We start from the raw sequence: 23,207 nt of genomic DNA, 5'->3' as shown, positions 1-23,207 counted from the left end.
GTGATTCAGTTCTGCCCTGTTCCATGTGTTGTCTTTCTGCAGGCCAGATTTTATTCATGGATGCAAAACAGCTTCTGGCAGAAGCTGAGGCCATATAATGCCTCGTTCATATCTAGGAGGAGAAAGAGAGACAGAGACAAAAATAGAGAGAGAGAGAGAGAGAGAGAGAGAAAGAGAGTGAGTCAGTCCTCCTCCTACCACCAAACATTTCTAAACTTTACTGACTGAACCAAACTGAACTAACCAGGAGAAAACCACATGTTAATTGGCACAGCCCAGGTAACTCATCCCTGAGCCCATCAGTGTAGCAACAGGGGCGGGATCATCCCCAGTGATTAGCTCAGTTGTGACCTATCCCCGAAGCCCAGGATGCAGGCCATCCTCACCAAACTGCATGGCTACTTTCAAACGGGCAGAGAGATAAATGGCTATTTATGAGCCAGATGAATGTCCATTCATGTCATCCTCATAACACTCTGTGAATTAGACCCCATGGAGAGATGAGAAAAGTGACTTCTGAGATGTTAAGCAACTTGCTCGAGACCACAAAGCTAGTGATTGGCCACGCTGGGATCTAAACCCATGTCTGTCTGACTCCAAAGTTCATGCCCTTGGCCACCAGACTCTATCCCCCAAATCTTAGACATTGCGTGAATCTCTCTGGTTCCTGTTAAGAGAAACCTGTTCTTGTGACCACATCCATCTGTGCTGGAGAATTCCTTGTGTCCAGGATGAGTCTCCTCTAATATAAAACAAGGACTCTCCAGAGAGCCTAGGCTCTGCGATCAGCTTCGGAGACCTATGGATTCCAGCCCCACTTTGGGGAGTGGCACACACCTATCTACTTGGGCTCTGCCTAAGAGGTTGCTATAAAACCAGGACAGACAGTCCCTGTTCTTCTCTCAGTGGTCATTCATCAAGCAGTTTGTGAGCATCTGCTCTCTGAGGACCCATCTGTCTGAACCAAAGGCTGAAATGTTTCCAGTGTCCTTGTCTGGTCTTTCATTTTGCTCTGCTCCTTTGTTTATCACACTCAGAAGCCTTATACTCCTCCTGGACTAATGGTGGCTCTTTGCCGCATTCCTGCGCCCAGCCCATTTCCTTTCTCTGGACCCAGCACCTCTAGGACAGTAACTATTTGTCTCTATTGAAAATTTCAGTTAATTAACAATGGCTGTCTTGAGAAAGGGGTGGAGTCTGCATCTAGTCTCAGAAGGGAGGCGTGCCGTAATCCCTTAGCCATGTTTGCCCCAGGAGGACAGGCTGGCACTGCAGCCTGGGTGGATGGCACATGACACTCCTGGGCCCAGACACGCACTGAAGCTTCATGTTTGGGACTCACAGAACCAGCTGCCCCCATGGCTTAAGCTCCCTGACGATGAATTTCCTGGGCTAGCATAATACTGACGATCTCTACCTCCCTGCCTGCCTCTTCTCTTATATAACTTTGAAGGAGGCTGAGCTGTTTACATGTTAGGTACCAGAAGGATGGAGCAGTCTGGAGAGAAAGAAAAACAAGAGTGATGATAAAGGTCTGATACAAGCCAGGGAATCTGAAGTGTAGTTGGGAATGTCTGGGTCAAATGCAGCTAAGCACTAACTCATTCTGGGACCCTGGGCAAGTCTTTGCCCCTCCCCTGGCCTCAGTTTCCCCATGTGACATTGGACTCCATCAGGAATTGTCAGTGGGGATGAAACCACTTCCTAGGGGGTGACCTGGACTTCTGTAGGGACATTTTCAGTGTCACCATGATTAGATGCTGCTTCTGGAATTCAGCGGGCAGAAGACAGGAGTAGTAGGTAACCTACAATACGTAGGACAGTCCCTCACATTGAACTGTCCCTCACAACTGTCCCATGTCCTACGGGCACTCACGGACAGGAAAAACTTGTTTACAATTATCTAACGCTAGAAGCGGGCTCTGCTTTAAATATGAACACAATTCATTTTTGGCACAACCGGTGTACATTGAATTTTTGAAAGCATGGAATTACCATGTAAATCAAGGGTAGAATGCATCCTAAAAATAGTTGTATTGAGTTGTGATTTACATACTATAAAATTCACTCATTTCTGAAGCATTATCAATTCGGTGAAGTATTTAACCACTTCAGTGATGTTGGTCACCAGGATAAGTTGGGCCACTGTCACCACGAGGGAGATTCAGAACATGTCCATCCCTTGCACCTGTCTGTAGTCAAATCCTCCTCCACCCCCCGGCAGCTACTGATTTGCTGTCTCAATAGATTTGTTTTTTTCCTAGAAATTTCACATAAATAGAATCATACAACACGTAGCCTTTTGTGTGTGTGGGTTTTTTTTTTTTTTTTTTTTTGAGGTTCAGGTGCATTGTGCCATGGATGACTAGTTTGCTTGCTTCTTAGGACTGCTGACTAGTATTCCACTGAAGTGTACTACACTTTCCTTTCCAACCCATCACCAGTGGACAGACATTTGGAACGTCTCCCTGTTCTGGCTGTTATGAAAATGCTGCTGTGAACAAGTACAAGTCTTGTACAAGTCTTTGCACAGGCATGTGTTTCTGCTTCTCTTGAACATATGCTCAGGAGAAGTTGTTGGGTTACTGTATTATTACTTTAATGAAGAGTTGTTTAAATTCTTTTGGAACTCATTTTGGCCGGCACAAAATGAACCACGGAACCACCAGTGCTAGACCTCATTTTGGAAAACGGACACTACTCATGGTGTCTGAGTCACAATACAACACCCCTGCATCCCTGCACGTTTGGAGCTTACACAGGCTTATGCACTGAACCGTATACACGATTTTGTGCATAGGAGGAGGCTCTGACTTCCTCATTATGTCTCTAGTTGGCTTGTACCCAAACATGTCCATATTAAAGTATGTATTATTCCTAATAAATTACTTTAACTTCTCCTATTTCATATAATAAGGATATTAGGATGATTTTTAAAAATCATGTATACAGGCTGCCTTTATTATTTCTGAGTTTCATTACAGGATAGTAAAGAGAGTATATAAAATATATTTTAGAGAATCTGTCATGGGACAGATTGGGAAGGACTGATGACTTTAAGGGCCCTGATACCTGTGAGTTTTTAAATCCTTGCTCAGAGCGGCTTAATTAGCAAGGCTACTGCAGGTAATCCAGAGTTGAAGCAAACAGCTAATGAAAGCACTCGTCTTGCACCAGTTGCTTTGATCATCTGACTGTGGCCGAGCTCTTTGAGGCCAGAAGCAGAGAGACTGAGAGGAATAAAAAACCCAAGAGAACCATCTTGAAAATGTACAGGAAGAGATTCAGAATCTATCACTCAGCCTGGCTTTCTCAGTGAGTCATAGATTCACAGGCTGACCCAGCAGGTCCTGCCCCACATGCGACAAAGGCAGAAAGGGAGGCCTGAACAAGGCAGGGTGGGAGAGAGGGACCGATAGGCCGCACAAGCCAACCAGGTCTGGGGGATCTTGGAAGCCTCCTAACTAGATGTCTCTTCAATCAGACGTTCTTTAGTCCTTTAGAGACTGAGCCTGGGGAGGGAAAGGCTGCGAGGGACACAGAGAGCAAGCCTCAGGCTCCTTTCTGCTTGCCCAAGCAGCTCCAGCCCACGCTTGCCTCCTCTCCAATTAACCTGACCAGCCAGTCCCAGGTAAGCAGGCAGCACTTACCTGTTGTGACTCAGACAAGGGAGTCTGGGAGGTCCCACCACGTCCACTCACTACAACTGGTTTACCGAAGTATGTGCCTGTGTTACTTTACCTTCCTGGGGTCCCGGAAACTAAAACGCCCTCAGCTACGTTCTGGTGTAGGACTGCAGACTGTTGATTTCCTCCTTGCTCTGGCCCTGCCCCGCCTCAGGTTCTTCCTACTCTCGGGGCTGCCTCGCCAGTTAAAGAAACATTCATTAGAGCAGTGAATCTAACGCTAGGGGATCAGGCCATGCAGGAAGGGGGCGCAAGCATGGCCTTGGGACCCTTTCTGGACCCGCCTGTAAATGGGTTGTAGACAGGGAATCTCAAGATTGGGCTCAACACAGCCCCACCGCCCAACCCGGGAGCCCTTCTCTAGGAAGTGGGGGTATGGGGGAGGAGGGAATCCAGTGTCCTGGGGTTGTTTTGTCACCCCGGGGGATGTCATCATGCAACTCTGGAATTTTACGGTTTGGGTGGTTTCTTTTTTAAAAACACAGACCTTATTTTTCGTTCGCAAAACCGCTGTATATCTGCAAACGAAGCGACATTCCAAAGGAGCCTCTGGTGCCCACAGCAGTCCACGGGGCCTTGGCGACTGGGGCACACACCTAGGACACGGCCATGTGGCCTCCCTGGGCCGCAGGCTGCCTGCACGGGGCAAGGACGAGGGCAGGGACCCGGACAGGACGCCTGGCCCGGCGGGCCACCCACACGGTGGAGGCCCAGCTGTCCATGTGGAGCCTGGCAGCTCATGCCCAGGGCGGGAACCAACGTTCCTTTTATCTATGGTGAGCTCCAGAGCTGCACCGGGCTTCCTCAGGTGTAAGCACGCGGCAAGCGAACGTTCCAGGTTGCGAGAGAGCGCCGCCAGCGTGCGCAGGAAGGGGAGGGCCGGGAGGGCCAAGAGCTAACCGCCCCCGCCCCCACCGCAGGACCTCCAGCGCAGTGGGCGGGGCCTCGCACTTGGCCACCGCCTCCAGCGCGCTACGTTCCCGGAGTCTTTTTCTGGTGTTTATGATGGAGGACTGCAGACTGTGGGACTGGCGCTTTGAAATCTGGCTTCTCTAGGGCTTCTGTAGCGAATTTCCCAGCTGTAGAGTAATCCGAGCTCCAGGAGCCCTCTGGGAAGCTGCTCCATTACAGACATTTACAAAGGAAAATTAAAAAGAGCAGTCAGCCTGGTTTCGGTAAGAGGCGCGTATCTAGCCCTGGGAAGCCAGGAGGGTGTGCCTTGCAAGCAAATCGCGGTGCCTGCCTGAGCATCCAGGGGAGCTGAATTCACAGCTTTAAAAAACGAATGATCATCTGCTTTTAAGAACTAAAGCTAGAAACGATAAGGTTATTTTTAACTCCGTTATTTGCTCGCTGCTGATTAAGCACACACTTTCCTTGCACCCAGGTAGATGTATAGAGAAAGCCAGGCGGGATAGAAAGAAGTATGACCATGGGCCTTGGGGTCAAGCTGTTTACATTTGCATCTAACCCTTCAACTTCTCTTTGCAACCCTCTGATCCTCAGTCTTTCATCTGAACCCTCCTGGGGCTCCTGTGAGGATCAAATGAGACCCACTGGAAAGTACTTAGAATAGGACCAGGCATATCATGAGCATCCCATCAAACGTCACTGCTTAAGCACCTGACCACCAGTTTGCATATGCAGCAGCTAACCCTGGATTAGCTAATTTTTATAGTAGGGTGGTGGGATTTGTCACTGTACACAGGCTAAGTTAGCTCCTTCATTGTGCACAAACATGAAGAGGGTCATTCTTTCCTGTGGGACCCAGCACATTTCAAGATCCTCTTCTACTCTATAAAATGGTAAACTGGACAAGGTCCAAATAAGTCATCGTGTCCAGGCCATTTAACTTTTAAAATGTAAATTCAATGGCTTTTAGTATATTTGCAGTTGACCAACTATCACCATAATCTAATTTTAAATAATTTTCATCACCAGCTCACCCGGGTTGCCCGTTTGGTTAGGTTTCAGACTCTTGGCTTAGGCTCAGGTGATGGTCTCAGAGTAGTGGGATGGAGCCCCCGTTGGGCTTCTTGCTCAGCGGGGAGTTTGTTTGGGTTTCTCTCTCCCTCTCCCCCATCCTCTGTAAAATAAATAAATATTTTAAAAAATTCATTTTCATCAGCACCCCGAAAGAAACTATACCTACCAGCAGTCATTTCCTACTTTCTCCCAACCTCCCCGCTCCCAGCCTTATGCAGTCTGTTTCTACACATATTCCTATGCTGAACATTTTATAAAAATGGAATCATATGTCGTTTTTTTGTGACTGGGTTCTTTTCCTTAGGCTAATTATTTCAAGGTTCACCATCAGTCGGTAGACCTTTGGGTTGTTTCCACTTCGGTGCAATTATGAACAATGCTGCTGTGACTATTTTGTACAAGTTTTTGTGCGGATATATGTTTTCATTTCTCTTGGCTCGTGGGAGTGGAGCTCCTGGGTCGTTAAGTAACTCTATGTTTATCTTTTGAGGAACTGCCAGACTGTTTTCCAAAAGTGGCTGCCCCTTTTCACATTTTTATACTGGCAATGTAGGAGGGTTCCAGCTTCACAGCTTCACTAATATTTGTTACTGACTGTCCTTTTTGCAGTCATTCTAGTAGGTGTGAAGTACGATCTCATATGGTTTTCATTTGTATTTCCTTGTGGGCCAGTGAGGCTGGCCATCTTCTTGTATGCTTACTAGCCATTTGCCTGTCTTCTTTGGAGAAATGTCTATTCAAATCTTTTGCCCACTCAAAAATTGTTTTGTTTGTCTTTTTGTTGTTGAGTTGTCAGTGTTCTTTATAGATTCTGGATTCAAGTCTTATCCAATTTATATGATTTGCAAATATTTTCTACTGTCCTGTAGGTTGTCTTTTCACTTTCTTGATGGTGTCTTTTGAACCATTAAAGATTTCAGTTCTGATATACTCCAACTTGGGAATCTTCTCTTTTACCACTTGTCCATTTTTTTTTATCATATCTAAGAGATCATTGCCTAATCCAAGGTCATGAAAGTTTACTCCTATGTTTTCTTCTAAGAGTCTTATAATTTCATCTCTCTTATAATTTCACCTTCTAAGAGTCTTATAATTTTGTCTATCTTTGTTCAATTTCAGTTGAACAAAAAAGGAAACTAAGACCCCATGACGGTAGGGTTTGCTCCAAATTATATTCCTAGTAGGTGTCAGGTAAGTAATTCTTAAAAGAACAGTTTGATTTTATACAACCTGATATCAGTATAACTTCAAGACCTAAGACAGCCTCAAGTCATGCTAAAAATCAGAGTCTAAAACCAAATTTATACTCATCCTGAAATGGAATCAACCTTTAATTGGAGGCTAATAGTAGTAAGAACAGACCTCATTTCTTGAGCAATTAGTCTGGGTCAGGCGCTGAAACATGTATTCTCTTACTACTTCTCAAAGCCACATTGTTAATAGGTACTATTATTATCCTCATTTTAAAGATGAGGAAATGGTTCCCAAAGTGCTTTTTAAGTAACATGTCTGAAATCACACAGTTAATAAGAGGGAGAGCTGGATTTTAAACCCAGGGCTCTCATTCTTCTTGTAGGGTGAACTGTTAGAAAAACTAATGACAATGGCTGAAACCCAAGTAAAAGGGCTTCTGACGAGATACGTACCTGCTGATGACACCAAGTGGACCCCTACTGTCATGCCCATTCCTTGTCACATCTGCTGGTAATTTCTCTTAGTGGGGTTCTGTTGATTTGTGGTGGTGAGAACCCAGACACCACAAAGCATCTGGGTTGCAATGGAAGTCCTGATTCGTTTTCTTTAAATCCAATTTTCCACTTGGTTTGGCTAGGGCAGGAGGATGTCAAATTCTGTGACAGAGGTCAGTCCTATAAGGTGTTTGTCTCTATTTACATAATTCACTGGAACATTTTGGGGGGAGGGGGAATCCATCTTCACTGACATTAGCCTCGGGAACTCTCCCTGGCAGGAGAGAGAAGCAATCCCAGGGTCAGGCCTCAATGTTAGCCCCATACGGAGGTCTAAGTTTGCAGTTTCAACCAGGCATATTTATTTACATGTGGAAATTCCCAGTGGGAAGCTGAAGAACACAACTTAGGAGTGGTCCCCAAGTGGGAAATTGAATAGTACACTGAGCTCCCTTTATTTCCATTTAATTTACCGTTGGTATCATTACCATTATTTTGTTAATCATTTCACTAGCAATGATGTAACTTGGGACCAGCCGAGGTAATTGCGGCCAAATGAGGGAGACACTCATCTGCAGTATTTAGTTAGCAAAAGCTTTCATTCACCTTTTTAGGGATGGGTATTAGTTCTTTCCTTTATTCATGGAGCAGAGAGCTGCTGGGGAATGCTGAAGATATTAAGAGCTCCCTGCAGCTTAATGAACTCTACACTTGGTTGAAAAGAGGTTTCTGTAATTTTCAGCTTGCTGCTGCCTGAAACTGTATCGCACTGCACAGTGAAGTGGTTTCCTGCGATTCTAACAAGGCCATGTGAAACACCATGCCTGCCCCATGGCCTGAGCAATATGGAGTCATTGTTCACACTTGGCCCTCACAGACCTGACTCTACCGTCTAATAGGCTGTGTGCCTTTGGGCAAGTTGCTGATGCTCTCTGGGTCTCTATTTTCTTATTTATCAAAAGAAGGATAATACTACTTATTGTATAGATTGTCAGGCAGTAAATGAGGTAAGATGGGTTAAAGGCTCAGAGCATTCCTTGGTCCATACTAGTGTTCAATAGATGCTGTTTCTTTCCTGAAAAAGTGCTCGTCTGGAGGACTTACCTGCTGAGCTCAGGATTATTTGGGAGCCAAGTACAAGGAAAGTTTTGAGAAACTAGTGGCTGGAAGGAAGGTAGTTTTTGGGTGGCAAAAGTGAAGAGCTTGGAGAGGCTACATAGGGGTTCATGATGGGACTCAGACCGCACTCTCACCCTGAGACGCCAAGGTGGTCTTTGGGGGCTGGAGACCTCCTGGGCTCCAGCCACTGCCTCCCGGGGCGCTTCTTCTGTGCCTCTGCCCTCACTCACTCACTCTTCTCCTAAGCCCACTCTCAGTCCTGCCCCTGTGCTACACCAGCCCTTCTCAGGGTCCTTCCATAGGCTGCTCCCTCTGCCGGCCTCCTCTCTCCCCTAACCCCCTAGTCTCCTAGGTCTTGGCTTCTTTGTCACATCCTCGCTGGACCTGCCCCGATCAGCCCTCACAGGTGACCCTGTGCTTCTCTACACAACACAAATTGGTTCATAGCAGCATGGGTTTCTATTTGTGTGAGGTTTTTAATTTCAAGCATCTCTCACCACCAGAGAGTTGTTTCTTGAAGCCTGGGTCTGGGACTATTTTGCTTACACTCTGGGAGGTGTTCAGCAATAAAGTTTGTAAGAACAAAAGAAGAAACCCTTGGGGAAAACAGGAGAAACAAATGGGTGACTTTAATGCTGACTGTTGAACTCTCAGTCTTGGCGGACTTTTAAGCAAAGGCAGGAAGATGGAAGCATTAATACCAGCTGACACAGTGTGCTTTCTAGTGCCAGGAGCTCTTCTAAATGCTTCTGTGCATTGACTTCTTCAATCTTGGTTATAACCCTATAATTACTATCACCCGCATTCCAAAGATGAGAAAACCAAGGCATAAAGAAGTCGTTCCCCGATAATAAGAGGCAGAGCCAGGCTTGGACACTCTGGCTTCAGAGTGTATGCTCTTAGCTATTATCTTATCTGTTCCACACACATTTTCCTTTCCCCCTGGATAATGCTTTCCTGCTCCAATCCTCCCCTTCCCCACACCCACATGTTTTGGGCCTCAGGTCCCAGGTGAAATAGCACTTCCTCAGGGAGACCTTCTCAGACTCCCATCCTAGCTCGAGCCCCAGGTCATCAATACGCACAGCATCCGCATTTTGTATTCACAAATCCTGACTGGTTATTTCCTCCCTGATTTCAGGGCATGGCTTATTTATCTCTGGACCCTCTGCAGCAACTAGCACAAGGTTCAGCATATAGTAGGTTCTCAAAACTTGGCTATATTGTAATGTTCCCACGTCCTCAGGAGCTAGCTGTTAATAATACCCACACTTGGCGAAATGTCATTACTTATAAAAATTGCTTGCATGAACCCTACCCAGCTATCCCATATCCAGAAATTTACCCTAGGGAGATTATCATGCAAGGACAAAATAATGTTGATGCAAGTATCGTTGATAATGGCAAAAATTAGGAACAACCTAAAATGGTGATCAAGGGGGGACTAGTTAAATAAGTTATGTTCTTGCCACATAATGGAATCCTATGAAGTCATTAAAAGGATAAGACAAGTAAATTTACAGATGATGACTTAGAACTTTATCCATGCCATATTGGGGAGTGTTAGAAAAAAAAAAAAGAAAAGAAGATTCACAGGCCACTTTACTGAGAGCTTATTGTCAGGCGCTGTGTTAAGCCCTTTTAAATACACCAGTTCATCAATTATCACAACAGTCCTATGGAATAGGTTTGTTCTGTTATAATGCCCAAGTTTACAGACAAGTAAACTGAAGAGTAAGTGGCAAAGCCAGATTTCAACCCACAGTTATCTCCAGAGCTTGTAATCTATACTACACTCCCTGTGATCCTGTTATGTATTATTGCATAAGCACTATGGCAGAGACTGCCAGATACCTTGGATATCTGTTTCTCCCTTCTTTCATGGTAATAGGATTTGTAGCTGGGCAGATGGCTGCCAGAACAAGGACTACATTTCCCAACGTCCTTTGCAGCTACGTAACTTAGTTCAGGCCAATGGGATATAAGCAGAAATATATATATTCCTTTGGCCTCCTTTGCAATCTTTTTTTCCCCCTTCCTGTGTTTTCTAGAATGCAGATGCTGTCCCTGGGAACATGAGATGGAGGCCACATACAATATAGTGACAAGACGGGGTGACTGACATGGTGAAGATCCTTGCCCATCCTGAACCACCTATGTAGATGTCCACGTGAGAGAGAAATGAGCTGTGATCATGTGTACATCGTCATCATTTTGGTTGTCAGTCATTTGTAGGTGAATGTAACCGAACACATGCATCCAGAAACTTGCAAGGATGCTCCTTTGTTAACAGTGGTTCCCTCGGGACTGCAGGATGTGTAGTGATTTTTATGTTATCTTCATAATTCTCTGGGTACGTAAGCCACTTCTTACAAAAGCAATAAATCAAAAGAAAAAAAATATACCACAGTACCCTCTACCTTCTGCCTTACAGTTTCAGTTCAGTGGCCAAGTTCTCACGTGTTCTCAGCCCATCCAGAGCACTGTGTTTCTGGATGACTGCTCCCCCTGGTTCTCTCTGGGGTGCACTTCTGTCTTGCCTGACATTGAGGTTCAAGCTTACATCTGCAAAAATGCATCTGCAGTACACCATTGGGTTGGGAGGTGGGGAACGAAGATTAGCTCCATTCCCCCCCTCCTCCCTGGGAGGGGAAGAAAACCAGAAAATCAAGCCAGTTAGTGTCTCCAGAGAGAAGACATGGAAGTAGATCTGAGTTCATTCATTCATTCACTGTATACTGATGGGGGCATATACGGTTCTAAGCTCTCTTCTGGGTATGAGGATACAGCAGTAAGCATGGACTCTTTGCTGCCATGAAGCATACAGCCTAGAGGAAGGGACAAGTTGAGCATTTAGGTGCCTCTGTGCTACCCGTCTTACCGAGCTGGTCTGCGTCTGAATCCATCTGTTAGTGATAGTTCCACTTCCCAGAAGATCTCAATGTCTTATCACCTTATTCATTCACTTCAAAAACATTTTCTGAGTGCCTAGAAGTGCCAGGCTGTAAACTGGGAATTTAAAGGCAAAGGAAGACAGCCTGTTTTCAAGATTTGGCCAGTCTGATGGGAGTGTCAGCACTAGAAATGATTGCAACATAGACGGGAGTCAGATCCCATACAAGGTTCTGTCTGATAGCAAAAGGAACTCCCAACCTTGCCTGGAGGAGGGGTACAAAGGAAGCCAAGTCCCAGTGAATGAAAATTACCAGGTGTGTCTCAGGCCCAGTGAAATGATTCTTTCTGAGATGCAGACATCAGTACCAGTAAAATGCATGGGGCCCTTTATCTTTCAAGTACACCAGGGTCCTGGCTATAGTAGAAAACGGGGTTCAGATATCTGTGAGATAAACAGATGAGTTCGGTTTCCTAATCCTGAAAAGGCTGTTGTTTAGGGGGAAAGATAGGGTTGGGGAGGGGAGTAGGGTGTCTGCCAGGCTCTTGGTCACCAGCCTGGTCCCACAGACTTGTGTCTAGGCCCTAAGAGGGCAAGGAGAAGGGTAAGCTGGAGCAGCCGTTTGCAGGACGGATCCAAGCCGCCTGCCAAATGGGTAGGTGACAAGAGATGGTTAGAGGGCGTGTCCTCTCAACTGCCCTGTGGCTTCCCTGAGGGAGTGCTCCAGGAATGCAGGGCTGCCTTCATTCCTCGGGCTGCAGGCCTGGGAACACCAGAACACAGTGCTCTGAGGAGGACGACCTCCTCACCAGGCACAGGCAGGACCCGAAGGGACAACAGAGTGCCTTCCGTGGCTTCTCAGACAGTAATGATCAGTGAGGGTCCCAGAGCAAAGAACACGTGGGGGAAGGGGCGCCTGGGTGGCACAGCAGTTAAGCGTCTGCCTTCGGCTCAGGGCGTGATCCCAGCGTTATGGGATCAAGCCCCACATCAGGCTCTTCCGCTATGAGCCTGCTTCTTCCTCTCCCACTCCCCCTGCTTGTGTTCCCTCTTGCTGGCTGTCTCTATCTCTGTAGAGTAAATAAATAAAATCTTAAAAAAAAAAAAAAAAAGAACACGTGGGGAAGTCTCATGGAAACAGGGGAGCTGGCCTTGAGGATTCCCAGAAATACTGTGGGAGGAGGAAGGTGCTGGATTGGGGGGCTGAGCCTGAGGTCCTGTGCTGGAGACCAACATGTGACAGTTGAGATACCTCTGTCCCATTAGGTCTCAGCCTGGGCTCGCTGAAGGCAGAGCCTGAGATAAAGGCCTGCATGAAGTTAGTTTATTTGGGAACATAATCCCAAGGAGCAGGAGGGAGGGACAAGTGGAAGTGAAACATACACTACAAGGATATGTTGTGGAGTCAGCCACCCCATGATGCACGGGAGTTTCTGGGAATCTAATGGCATGCACCTCAGGACTGTGCCCAGAGATGAAAGGGGGAAGCGTTTGTCTACTGGCTCAGTCCCCTCTTGGTCACAGTGGCCCGAGGGTGTTAATTGCCCAGCACTTCCAGCAGGTTCTCAGGCATCCCACCCAGGCTGTCAGAGAAGGCCTGGGGCATGAGAGGTAGCCCAACGGGAGGTACTGACAGGTGCTCCTGCTCAAAGCAGGCTGAAGTCTATGCTGAACTGGTCACCGCACAGTGGCTGGAGTCCAAAGTGGGCTGGTGGGATCTGGAGGAGTAGACGAAAGGTGCCCAAAACAGGCACCCATGAGCTGGTGAGGCCTCAGAAACCTAAGTTACAGAAGTTTCCAGAAACAAGCAAGAATAATGATAAGTTGTTATTATTATTAATAATAGCTAATATTTACTGGACACAATTACCTGCTAAATCCTTATGGATAAATCATTGCACATAACCTCACAGCAACCCTTTGTGGTATGTGCTATTATTGATCTCTACCATGCAGATGAGGAAACTGAGGCAGCACATCACTTCCTCAAGGTCATACAGCTTGTAGGTAGTAGAGCCACGCTGCCTCCCCCTCAGTGAGGGGACAGGCAGCCTGGCTCTGGGGAGGGGCATGCATCTCCCCCAAGCCCTCTGACCTTCTGGTCCCCAGTACTAACTGTAATGAAGCTTTTTCTTGGTCAGCGGCCTCTCTGTATAAGATTGTTCAGGGTCATGGTGGTGCATCAGGGAACGATTTAGAGTCACCTTCCTCGAGATCTACAACCCTGGGCTCAAGGCCTGGCTCTGTCACTCAGCTATGGACGGCGGGAGTTGTGTTAGCCTTACACACCACGTTCCCTGCTTGTGCCTCACCTCCTCAGCTTTACAATGAAATGACTAGACTGTCTTGCCTGTGAGATCACATTTGGCTCTACAACTCACTGATGTTAAAGATTATTCACGTAAGTGGGTCCAAGATAGTTGAAGACGGGAATAAAGACCCTCTTAAACAAGATGCAGAAAGCAAAGCCCTTAAAAGGAAAAGGATGATGAATTTGACTATTCCCAAATGAAACTTCTCCATCCTAGAAGAGACATCCATAAACAAAGCTAAAATGAAAACACAGAGGGGAAAGTGTTCACAAAACATAGACAAAAATTCCCGTTTAGATTACATAAGGAATGTCTCAAATCAATAGGAGAAAGTTAACCTGAAAGAACGATCATGACTAGGTGACTCACAGCTAAGAAAATTGAATGGACAGTAGAAATATGAAAATATGGTCAAATTTACTAGTAATGAAGGAAATGGAGATTAAAACATGAATGAAATACTGTTTTTTTGGCACGGTGGCACGGAAACATTTGGTATTACCAATTATTGGCACATGTATAAGGAAGCAGTGCCCCCCATGGGTGGGAGTAGAGGGCCAGCCTGGCAATATCTGTTAAAACATAAAACACTCAAATATTGGGCCTCTGTGGTCATGTGCCTTCAAGAAGCACCATATCTGTCTATGGGAAGGCACGTACAAGAATGTTCCCTCCAGTGTTGCTTGTAGGCACTGAAAAAAACAGAACAAAATGGCAGCAAAACTGGCAGGAGAGGAAGCAGCTTAAATGCCTGTCCTAAGTTAGTTCTATCTTATGCAGTAATATGCAAAAAATAAGAAGAGCATGGTTGGAGTTCTGAGCTGACATGGAAAAATCCACAGGACATACTGATGAGTGGAAAAAGGAGTAAGTTGTGGAACGACGCAGAGCTTGATAGCATCATGGGAAACCAGAATCGATTGTTCCCATAGAAACTGCATAGAAGAGGGTCTGGAAACATAAACACCAAACTGACACCAGAAATCAGTTCTGGGGAAAGGAAGAGAATGAGTGCTGAGAAGGCCTTATCTCTAGTGCTTTGGTTGTTTAGAAAGGGGATAAATTCATGCATTTCTTGTGCATTAAAGTATTAAAAATTAAAAGTATTAAAATACATCAGTGGTTAATGGTTGACAACTTTCCCTTTTCCCAGCCTCCAAGGAACAGAATTCCCATGCCAGAAATCATAGGATCATCCTGAACCAACCCACGACCCGGCCAGCTCGCCCCGGGGGGGCCCCTCGTCTGGCTCTGCACCCACAGTGGCCTTGGGGGCAGGCATTCCTCTTCCCCTTCAAAGATTCCATTAGCATTGTTTTCCGTGCTTTGACATTTGTTCACCCAGAGCTAACTGCAGGGCGAGGCTACGATTACGGTGGTGTTTTTTGTTTTTTCATTTTTCAATAAAGAGGTTGAACACGTACTGTTAACATTCAACCTGGTGTAAAAACATTTCAACCAAAAGACTTTGGAAATTGATTTTTGTGGTGAGCAACCTGGAAAACATTTGTTAGAAGTGGCTCGTGTTTAGTTCTGCGAGGTGGCAAGTGGTATGGGTGTTTATTTACAGCGGGGTTCCTAACCTGTGGCCCCTGATCAGCAGCACTGGAGTCACCTCTCAGGCCCCACCCGGACTCGCCGACTCAGACTCGGTGGGCTGGGCCCAGCAGGGGGTATGCTAGCGAGCCCTCCCTGTGCTTCAGGCGCACAGTCAAGTTTAAGAACGTCTGATTTCCGTGACCAAATATAAACTGCCTCTTGGAAGCTGATCACACTTCTGCAAAGTGACAACCTGAACTAAATTGCTTAAATTTCTGTTCATCCCTCAGATCTCCGCTGAATCATCACTTTCTCAGGAAACATTTTTTGGTTCTTTGTTTTCATAACCCCATGTACCTCTTCTCTCTGCATTGATCACAGATGCATTTTACATTTATGTGGGTGATCATCTGATTAAGATTTGTTCCCCCCCCACACCGCCTCAGATCATAATGTGCTCGAGTATACTACAGTGCCAGGCACATAGCAGGCACGCCATAGGTATTTGTGAATGAACGAATGAACATATCCTTCATAGACAGCCTTCAATGCCACCAACAGACTTCTCAACACATTTTCCACAAATCAGTAAGGAAGCTTTCTTCATCAAGATCATCACTATTTTTCCAGATTTGAAACCTTGGTGACCTTTTGAACTTGTCACATTCATTCATCTGCAGGTTCCAGCCAGTTGCCAAGCCCTGTGGATTCTTCCCCTGGAATGTCTTCCGGCCTTACGTATTGTGTTCATTCAAATTGTAGCTTGCAACTATTAGTATCTGTTGAGCATTTTATGTTTTTCCAAAGTGCTTTTACTTACATTAAAATATTAGCAACCATTGATTGGGGGCTCATGTGCCAGGCACTGGAGTGATTCCCATGACTACGAAGGAGGTATTTATTATTTTTTCTACATTTTCAAGGAAGGATAAAGCCAGGGTTTAGAGACGCCTAGGTAACTGCACAATCGCTCAGCTCCTAAGTGCTGATAGGATGGACCTCTGATTGTGGCTGGTTCTCTGACCGATTCTCTGTGCTATAATGCCCTCCCTCCACTGAGCCTTTAGCCACAGCCCCTCAAGCTCCAAGAGCTCGGGTATCTGGATTCCATACCTAGTGCCTCCTTGTCACCCCTCCATGCCGTTCCTTCCCTCAAAGCCACGCAGTGAGAATAAGCATGCATACTGGAAGGAAGATGGGCTCTGGAGACAGACCTGGGTTCAAACCCAAGCTGTGTGACCCAAACCAAGTTATTTATCCTCCCTGCACCTGTTTCTTTTTCTGTAAAATGAGGAGAGTTAAATTATGACCTTATAGGGTTGCTATAAGGACTACAAGAGATTGTTTACTTCTCAGCGTACACAGAGTGAGCACTGATCAATGCTAACTACTCTTATGTCTATTTCTAGTTCTCAATACATCACACCTGAACTCTGCCCACCTTTCAAGTCTACGTGGAACCTGGGCTTCTCTTTTCCTAGCTGCATTTCTCTTTATTCTTAAAGGACTCATCTTTTTTGTTCTCTTAGTATAGTTCACAATCAATGCAGTTGCCATGTTTCCAATTCTAAAAAACATGGGTGCTCTTTGAAAAATAAAAGCAGGGGTTCCTGGGTGGCTCAGATGGTTAAGCCTCTGCCTTCGGCTCAGGTCATGATCTTAGGGTCCTGGCATCGAGCCCCACATCAGGCTCCTTGCTCAGTGGGGAGTCTGCTTCTCCCTCTCCCTCTGCCTCTCCCCCTGCTTGTGAGCACTCTGTCTCTCACGCAAATGAATAAATAAAATCTTAAAAAAAAATGAAAAGCAATATACAAAACTACAGAGAAAAGAAAAAAAAAATCCTGATCCCCACCCTCCAGAAATAACCAAAACCTCCATTCTTGTATCTGTGTGTGTGAAATCGTACCTAGGCAGGCTGTGTTCTGAAATCTGATTTCTTTCACTTTACAATATTGAGTCGACATCTTTCCATGCCTGTAAGTACAGATGGTACCATCCCTGGCAACAGCGGCACAGTTTGGTACCACATACACGTGCCACCGATGGACTGCACCGGTGAGCAACTGCTGCTTAACAAGTCACCCTTCAGTTGCAGTGACTTAAAACAGTGACGTCTACATAATGCATAACATATAATTATACATATTCTATGTAAATACCACACATAGATACAGATGGATACATATAACGTTATATACGTATCACACGTCTGCAGGTTGGCTGGAGTTTGGTCGATTTAGTCTGGCCTCAGCTGGGTAGTTCTGCTTCAGTTTATAGCTGCTCTGTCTATAGGGGCAAGGGTGGCTCTCCTCCGTATGTCTCTCATCCTCCTTCTGGAGCCAAGAATCTGCCCATGTACCATTCAAAGCACACCACGTGGCCAAGTCCGAAGTCAAGGAATGGGGAAACAGACTTTGCTTATGATGAAGGCATCTGACTGCAGATTGGGGTGAAGAATAGAGACCAACAATGTAATCTACCACATACATTAGTTTTGTTTCCAATTTTTTTATAATTATGAGCCATTTTGAGCCTCTTTGAACACACACTTCTACTTCCTGGCCCAATTTTTTCTTGCGATAAATTTCTAAAGTCAAATTGCTGTGTCAAAGGACACATGCATTTCAAATATTGATTTGTATTTAATAGTATTCCAAAAAGATTCTATACTCCGTAATAATAGTGTAAGAGAATGCTGGTTTCCTCACACTTTTGCCACTACTAGGTTTTATCAATTAGAAAAAAATAGCTTTGCCCTGATGTAAGAAATACGTTGTCTTAAATTTAATATATTTCTTTGATTATTATTAGTGAGGTTAGAAATGTTTTTATGTCTGTTGGTCTTTTATGTGGTTTTTTTTTTTTTTGAGTGCTGTCTTCATGCCCTTTGCCCATACTCACTCTTTTTCAAATAAAATCAGATTTCCATGAAACTAAGGTGAAGTCACAGCTAGCTTCTCTTAACCCAGCTCCTGTGGGATTCCGTGTGTGGTCACCTCACCACCATCCTTTTTACTCAGGCAGAATGCAGTTCGCTAAATTGGCAAGAAGGCAAAGCAGTGGAGGGGTTCGTGCCCTTCAGGGGCCCGGGGAGAAGCGATGGATGCAGGAGAGCTAGGAAGGCCAGGCCCTGGAGCCAGTCTTCTGTGAGAGGTGACAATTCCTACTCCTGAGGATGCGGACTCAGAGGGAAGAGCCCTGCTATAAAGTCACCATTATCTTCTTGATGGCAAGAAAAAATTCCTCTCTAATCAATGTCCCTGGCTATATAAATGGTTTCTAATTAAGGGCATTTTATTTAAATGTAAAATCTAAAATCACAGTCCGAGTTGTCAGGTTCTGGGAAGAAAACGACAAAACCTAAATGCTTCTAGTGTGGCTAGAAATGCTTTGAACTTAAGAAAGAATGTCGAGAGACCATTGCCTCCTTCCATACTGCTGGGAAACGTGAGTCGGGAGACGGAGGATTGGGCTAGAGGCCCAGTGTTGTAAGAGCAAGGGTAGTCCTGGTGTATACTCAGGCAGTACTTCTCAGGGGCTTGGCGTTGCTCTAAGCACTTTACCTGTATGCTAACTCATTTAATCCTCACCATGACCATAGGAAATAGGAATTACTATTATTCCTATGTTGTAGCTGGGGAAGTTTCTATTTGCCCAAAGACCCACAACAAGGAAATGGTGGAGCCGGCATTCAGACTCAGGTGGTCTGGCTCCAGAGCCAGTGCCTTAATCACTTTGCTAGGATTTCCCCAGACGTGCAGCATGTCCCAAAGTGGACTTGAAGGAGCGCCCGTTGCTCCTCCACGCACGGGCTCCACGCAAAGGGAAGCTTGGGGTTGAGGTTAACAAGTCTCTTTACCCCAGCACTTCTTAGGGACTACAATACACCAGTCTAAAGGGTAGAGTTTTCAAGAAGCGAATCAACCACGTGGCACTTCCCAAACATATTTGACCTTTAAAATCTCATTTCAGGAAAAATTTTAAAGAATTTCTATTTCACAGCCCACGTGTTGTAAAACGCTAGTACGTGGGCTTTGGAGTCAGGCACACCGGCCTTGGCGCACTCATGAGAGCCAGGTGTTAAACTTTCAGGTGACTGTGAAACCCAGGGGCTCAACTCAGTCATTATTAAAAATTAAACCTACAATTAAATAAATTATATTACAAGGCAATGGATACTCCAGACTTACCGCTTCCTAATTATTTTACTGCACTTGACTATAACCTAGGCTCCTCGGTAAGGTTATGCCTATAGCTCCACTCAGGTCACTGTGTCTGCATATTGTGGAAATATTCGTGTGCTCTCGAGCACCTTCCCAGCTCAGGGATGGCATGTGGGCAACTTGAAATCAGCCACAGGAAGTGTATCAACACCACCAACATTGGCAAAGCCTCCGTATCAGGGATCTTTTTAGGGGAGGAGGTCTGTTTGGGAGGAGGGGATGTTCAACGCCATGGCGGACTGACTTCACTGGTAAGTACAATTGGGAAAGTGACTCCATGTTTTTGAGCTTTGGTCTTCTATTTCTTAAGATTGTTGTGAGGGTTACATAAACCAGACGGGATTAAAGCAGTGGTTCCCACACCCGGTCAGAATCACCAGGGGTTCCTGCTGCTATTCAAGACCTACAGTATGAGAATTGCCTTGGGTGGTACCCAGGGATCTGCATTTTCATTAAGCTCCCCAGAACATGCAGACCTGCATTTGGGGACAAGTGGTAAAAGCTACCAGAAGAGAAGATTCCTGAACCAACAAGCTATGCAGAGTCATGTATCTCTCCCAACTCCAGCATAAGCAGGAAGCACAGAATCAAGATTTCTCTTTCCAAAGTGTAACTTGTTAGGGGGCTGAGACAAAGAAAGGGGCCAACCCTCCCCAGAGCTATTTCCCATCTATAATCTCTGTAGGTAACTTGACCAGGATAGGGCCATTTCCCCAGGCCATCCGAAGAACGTGGAAATAGCTCAGTTTTGAAATCGTACCTCATCATGCCGTTTCACCTGTCTTGCATCCACACCTGGACAGGAAGGCGAAGACACCAGGACAACTGCAGGCCACGCAAGTCCTCGTGCTCATCATTCACACCTGAACAAGGCCAACAGCAAAATCGGTTATACCATATCAGCTCCATGGCCAGATATCCCAGACCCTCCTCCTTCTCTCTCTCCAGCCCCAACCTGAGTATCAGAGGGGGTCAGATTTACTACCGAAATATTTTAACTATAGACATCATACTATATTATTATACTATATATAAAAGTTTTACAGTATATATATACATATATATTTTTACTATATATATTACCTATATATACTTGGTTACAAAAATCCAAGAATACAAGAGAAGAGATCATAATAATAATAAAACAAGATTCCCTTGCTCCAGTCCTCTGGAGCAACTCCTCCCAAGAACCAACTTCTTTAAATTTATGAAATAATTAAAAGTTTTTCTTGTGGTCACTTTTACATTTCTAAATAATATATCTTTATTTTCTGATGCATCCATTTTAGACATTATCTGTACCTTTTCTCTAGGATAGAAGAGGATTTTGCTTACTTCTACTGCCATTACCTTCCCAGTGTCTATTACTCTTATGTCCATCATTAGTTAAACATACACTTTTCTTGCTTATTCCAAGGACACTAGATTGTTTCAAGTTCTTACCGCACCCCACCCCAAACCCCTCCCAGCTACTGTCTTTCCACATTATCAAGGCTAAATAGACTTCTTTGGGATGCCGTCTGCCCAGCCATGGCTGAGATTTTGAGATTGACCACTGTCTTCTTCCTGGCTCAGCATATCCAGGATTGCCATCAAATATTGGTCACATAAAATGACAGCAGAGAACATAATTTTGAATTCCCTCGGCTATCCTCTATCTATTTAGGGAAAAGATAGGCTCCTTTTTTTTTTTTTCACCCCCGTGGATCACAGGAGTTATTTCATTAAACTAAATACCATAGAACAGCATGAGGAGCCAGAGCAGATGAAGGTGTAAGGGGAATAAATCCTATTAGGGTCCCAGCAGGAGAGTCATTGGAGATGCACAGTCATGAAAGACCTGGGGCTCCACTCATGTTCCTGTGGTCTCAGGTCCAGTTCCAAAGAGGGAAAAACATACGCTGCTTGCTTTTCAAAAACATCTCAAAATCACTTCGTGAACCATGCAAAAGCTTTTGTTCTTTCCAAAACCTTTAGGATAGAGATGGGGTTAAAACACCACCTTAAAAGAAATCCCTGCTGTCACTATTGCTATAAAACTATATCTATAGTGTTTAGCAAAGTTTTCTGGTCAAGATTTCTCATTGTTAAGCTATTCCTAATTATTGATATTATTAGTGTATGTAGCTGTGTGAAGAGATTTTTAGTTACTCATAATTTTTCCTTGTTTCCCTATTAATAAATGAAACAATATTAAAATGTTTTAGAAATAATATATTCGAGGGGCACTGGGGTGGCTCAGTCGGTTAAGTCTCTGACTCTTGATTTAGGCTCAAGTTGTGACGTCAGGGTCGCAAGATCCAGCCCTGCCTGCACTGGCTCTGCACTCAGCAGAGAGTCTGCTTGAGTCTCTCTTTCTCCCACTCCCTCGCCCTCTAAAATAATAAATAAATAAGTCTTTAAAAAAAGAAATAATATATTTGATCTTTTTAAGGAAATTTAAACTATATCCATGCAGCTTTCACACACTTACCAATACAGCAGAATTAGCCTTTGCCAATTTTAAAATACACCACACTATTTTTTGAAAAGGATCGACGTGCAAGTAAATTAAAAATCATTTAAATGTGGGTGAGTGGGAGATACAGGCTTTCAGTTACGGAATGAGCAAGTCATGGCAATAGAAGGCACAGTATAAGGAATAGTCAGATATGTGGTAATAGTGATATACCAGGACAGACGGCAGCGACACTTGGGGTGAGCTTAGCATAATGTATAAACTTGTGGAATCACTATGTTGTACACCTGAAGCTAGTGTAACATTGTGTGTCAACTATACTAAAAAAACAAAAATCATTCCTAGCTTGTTGGTTCAGAAATCTCTACCAATAGCTTTAACCACTTGTCCCCAAATGCAGGTCTGCATGTTCTGGGAATCTTTATTGAAAACACAAATTCAGGGTTTTCCTGTGGGCTCAGAACCATTTGATGGTCTTAGGCTCTGAAGTTTTTTTTTGTTTTGTTTTTTGAGGTCGGGGCAGGGGGGAGAGCACGAATGGGGTAAAGGATGGGGAAAGGGAGAGAGAGAATCTAAAGCAGGCTCCATACCAGTGTGGAGCCTGATGTGGGGCTTGATCTCACAACCCTGAGAACATGACCTGAGCCTCAATCAAGAGTCAGACGCTTAACTGACTGAGCCATCCAGGCTTTGAAGTTTTAAAACATCACTGTGGTTGAGAAAAAAGAAACATTTAAATGTGCACTAATGATATGTAAAAGGTCTAATTCAGAGAACAAAATGAAGTAATTCATAGATAATAAAATAAGTGATTAAAGAGGAGAAACTGCCATAGTATCACTGGTTAATTATAGCAAACGACCAGTCTAGATTATTGGTCATAGGTGCTGCATTCATTTTTTCATTCAACAGGTATTCACTGACTTCCTACTATGCACCAGTGCATAATACAGCAGTTAATAAAATAAAAAAATAAAAGAAAATAAAAAACATAAATTGATAAAACATATAGTATATTAGAGGAAATAAGTGCTATGAGAAAAATAAAGGAGGGAAGGGAATTGGGAGTGTGCACACGGGTTTTGCAACTTTGGCCAGAGAAATCTTGTTGAGAAGGTGACTCTTGAGCCCAGACCTGAAGGAGACGAGGGAGTGAGTTAGGTGACCATCTGTGGGAAGAGCTTTCCAGGCAGAAGGAACAGCCTCAGACAGACGTGTGCCCATCAAGTGTGAGGATGGAGAGGAGTGTGAGCACAGCCGGAGAGGAGTCAGTGGGAAAGTGCAGAAAATGGTTCCAGGGAGG

At 44.8% G+C, this 23,207-nt stretch overlaps 1 long non-coding RNA gene across 1 annotated transcript; it reads right to left on the bottom strand.

Annotated features, from left to right (window-relative positions):
- Nucleotides 1-16,972: 16,972 nt before the first annotated feature.
- Nucleotides 16,973-21,800, bottom strand: LOC117796712. Its single transcript, XR_004621360.1, has 3 exons — nt 21,184-21,800; nt 20,207-20,309; nt 16,973-17,656 (listed from the first exon to the last, which is right to left on the bottom strand). It is a non-coding gene; the product is annotated as an uncharacterized LOC117796712 (long non-coding RNA).
- Nucleotides 21,801-23,207: the final 1,407 nt, after the last annotated feature.

This window comes from Ailuropoda melanoleuca, chromosome 16, assembly GCF_002007445.2.
Source record: "Ailuropoda melanoleuca isolate Jingjing chromosome 16, ASM200744v2, whole genome shotgun sequence".
Classification (NCBI taxonomy): domain Eukaryota; kingdom Metazoa; phylum Chordata; class Mammalia; order Carnivora; family Ursidae; genus Ailuropoda; species Ailuropoda melanoleuca.
The sequence above is the reverse complement of the archived record's forward strand: the minus strand, read 5'-3'. Positions and strand labels throughout refer to the sequence as shown.